The sequence below is a fragment of the Phascolarctos cinereus genome, unplaced genomic scaffold (assembly GCF_003287225.1).
Source record: "Phascolarctos cinereus isolate Bilbo 61053 unplaced genomic scaffold, phaCin_HiC Scaffold_726;HRSCAF=1367, whole genome shotgun sequence".
Lineage (NCBI taxonomy): Eukaryota > Metazoa > Chordata > Mammalia > Diprotodontia > Phascolarctidae > Phascolarctos > Phascolarctos cinereus.
The window spans coordinates 219,919,403-219,923,150 of NW_027556098.1; positions in this window are offsets into that span (position 1 = coordinate 219,919,403).

Genomic DNA, 3,748 nt, shown 5'->3' on the forward strand with positions numbered 1-3,748 from the left:
CATTTGAGCTATGATCATTTTCTCTTTCAATTTCTTTTATTACCTCTGAAAAGGCTACGTTGGGAAGAGTTTGGTTCATACCTTGTGAAAGACTGTATACACAGAGGCATCGAACGTCTCTTGGCCAAGAAACTGGTTAATCTCTCAACTGATGCATAGGTAAGAGAGATGGACTTAGAGTTAGCAATGATGATAATAATAACGATAGCTAGCATCTATATAATGCTTTAAAGTTTGCAAAGAACTTTATATGTGTTAACTTATTTGATCCACATAACAAGCTTGTGAGGGAGCTATCTGCATTTTATACATGAGGAAACAAACAAGCTAGTAAGTGTCTGAGGCAGGATTCATACTCAGCTCTTTCAACTTTGATGCACTATCCACTGTGCTGCTTAGCTGCTTCAGGAATTCAAATCTGAATTCAAATCAGAACCACTGTTGCCTTAGTTTCCTCATCTGTAAAATGAGGATAATTAGAGTACTTACTTCACAGGGTTGCTGTGAAGATCAAATGAGATAATATTTGTAAAGTGCTTAGCACAGTGCCTGGTATGTATTAGGTGCTATGTAAATGCTTATTTATAAGTTTTTCTCCCTTCCTTTCCTTTCCCTCTCTCTCCCTCTCCTCCCCTCCCTTCTATAACTTCAGATGTTCACATATCTATGTTTTCTTGAAGCAGAACACACCAGCACAAAAACTAACATTTTAAAAGATTCTAGTGCCTCTGGTATCTGATTCTCTTTTTGAAGAATACCATTACAAATATGCAAAACTCAACCTAGTGAAGGTTGAATGGGAATCTGGAACCTGCTATTTCAAGTCCAAGTGGAGTATTTTGAATAATTATATTTGCAAATGTTGATTTATCTCCCACCCAGTGCATTATATCCCGAACAACCAGGTACCCAACATCAAATAGCAAAGTTTTTAATTAGGACAAAATAACAAAGTAGATAACAAGGAGAAATCTCTCCAATACACAAAGGGTCATTGTCTCCCATAGGGCCTCAAGCTGCTGATGCGAGAAGAAACACTCCCTGGGTAGCTCATTTTCTCAGCACTGAATCCTAGTTGGAATGTGTCTCATGGCTCCACCTGTCAGCCATCAGCTGAGCTCCATTGAGCTTCTCTGTGACTCCAAAGCTGCTATTTTATGGTTCCTCTTCCTAGCTGTTGCTGACATCTTGGTCATGCAAGTCTTTTTAATCTCCAAGTCATTTTTGATTCTTACCTTTCCCTCACACCCCAAATCTAGTCAATTGTCAAGGCTTGCTGACTCTCTCTCTTTCCAACACATTTCTCACCTCATTCATAGTCACCACTGTGGTTCAACCCCTCATTGTCTCTCATATGGACTACTACAATAGTTTCCTGATTGGTCTTCCTGTTTCCAGTTTCTCTTCCCTCTGGTGGAACCTGTTTACAGATGACAAAATCTTCTTTTGTCCTAGGTCTGACCATGGTACTCCCTTCCAAAAACCCTCATTGTCTCTCTGTTGCCTCTGGGGTAAAATATTAACACCTTATCCTGGTAATTAAGACTGTCAACAATCTAGCCCCAATCTACCCTTCTATCTTTATATCATATTATTATTTCATATTTCATATTATTCTCCTTTATGTACACTGTGTTCCAACTAGATTATACCACTAATTTGAAGTTCCTTGAACTCGTAATTCTGTCTCTTGCCCTGATACAATATACAAGCTGTTTTTCATGTCTAGAATGCACTCAGCTCTTCTTAAATTCCCAGAATCCTTATCTTCCTTCTAGGCTCAGCTCAGGTGCCACGTTCTTTGTAGTGCCTTCCCTGAACCATCTCAATTATTAGTTTTTTCCTCCTCAGACTACCTTGTATTTACCTATGTGTTTTTATCATACCTTGAGGGTGAAAACCTTTTCATTTTTTATCTTTGTATTCCTAGTGCTTAGTGTTATACTTTTTACAGAGTAAGGATTCTTCCACTAGCTCATTAATGCCTAAAATTTCATTATTATAGCTTCATCTTTTTTGCTTAAAACTTTATTCTCCATTAAAATGAAAAATTTTCATAAAAGATAGCATTTTATATATAATATTCAGTCATTTTCACCATAGTATGAATAAATTCATCATATCCTTCCCCAAGAGCAGATTTGTACGAAAATATAAGAAAATAAGAGGACGCTGGCTATCTGAGGGTCCATTGAAGAGGGAAAAATGTTGAAAAGAGAATCTTAAGGTACTGAATTTCTCCGACATCATTATTTTTTGAAGGACTATGTGTCTGGAGAATAATACAGATCATAGGATCATAAATCTAAGTTGGAAGACCTCAGAGGTCATCTAGTCCTCATTTTACAGATGAGAAACTTGAGGTCCAGATGAGAAACTTACCCAAGTTCACATAGGTGGTAAAAATAAGAAGCAGGATTTGAACTCAAGTCCTTTAACCCTGGAGCCAGTGCATTTTCCCCTGTACCCAATCTTGGGTCAATGAACTTGCTCTTCCTCTTTATGGGCAGCTAGTTGGTACAATGGATAGCGCACTAGCCCTGGAGTCAGGAGGACCTGAGTTCCAATTCTGTTTCAAATATTTACTAGCTGTGTGACCCGAGGCATGTTATTTAACCCTGATCGCTTAACAAACCCCCCAAAACTTGCTATTTAAAAGTACCTAAAATAACGATTTCATTATAATTGATTTCTTTTTTAATCTTATGTATTTTATGCTTTTAGAACCATTATTCTGAGAAGTGGTATGTAGTAGTCATCAAATTGCCAAAAGGGTCTAGGACACAAAAAATGTTAAGAACCTCTGTTTAACAAATGGGTATACCTGCTTCTAGAATTTCCTTTAATTATTATCTGAAAGATTGCAATCTATACAGTTATATATTAAGTATTTTAAGTCTAACATGTCAAATTTGTAGGGCTTGACTTATTAAAACACCAACCATCGACTAATCCTTTCATGAGAATCACAGTTGTAGCTTTCCATCTGAATAATGTTTGCTGAGCTGTTTTAGAGATTTTTTTTTTTGCCTTTCAAAGGAAACACATGAGTCTCCATAATTTCAGGGGTCATTGCTAGAGCTGGTAACCAGGGAAATAGGTTGAAAGCCACAGGAAAGGATTAGGCTTCCTTTTCTCTGCATGAAGACAGCAGAGAGGGTTAAAGCAATTCATTTGCCCTGAACTGACTGGAAAATGAGCTCAAGGACCCCTAGAGTCTTTCTCAGCAGTGTATTTCACAAATTAAACTCATAAAGGAGTTAACAGGACTCTTACTTTAAAAATAACAGCAGCTTTACAGGTTTGAGATACTCCTTCAAATGGTTGTGACAGTTACAATGGGTACCCAATGTCACCTTAGTATCCTAAACATTCCTAGGGCATACCTCCTCATTTTCCACTTGGACACTATTGGCCCAAAGTGGTGGAAAACAAAGAATGAGAAGGAAGGGCATTCTTATATCTCTTTTTCTGGGGGGAGGGTTAAGTGTGTTCATTTTAATTTCTTAAAATTTTAAAAAATGTTTTGAACTTAAACACCAAATGAAATTTTTGTTGCTCTTAAATCATGTCTGACTCTTCATGTTCCCATTCAGGGTTTTCTTGGCAAGGATACTAGAGTGGTTTGCCATTTCCTTCTCCAGCTCATTTTACAGATAAGGAAACTGAGGCCAACAGGGTTAAGTGACTTGCTCAGGGTCACATAGCTAGTAAGTGTCTGAGGCCATATTTGAACTCAGGAAGATAA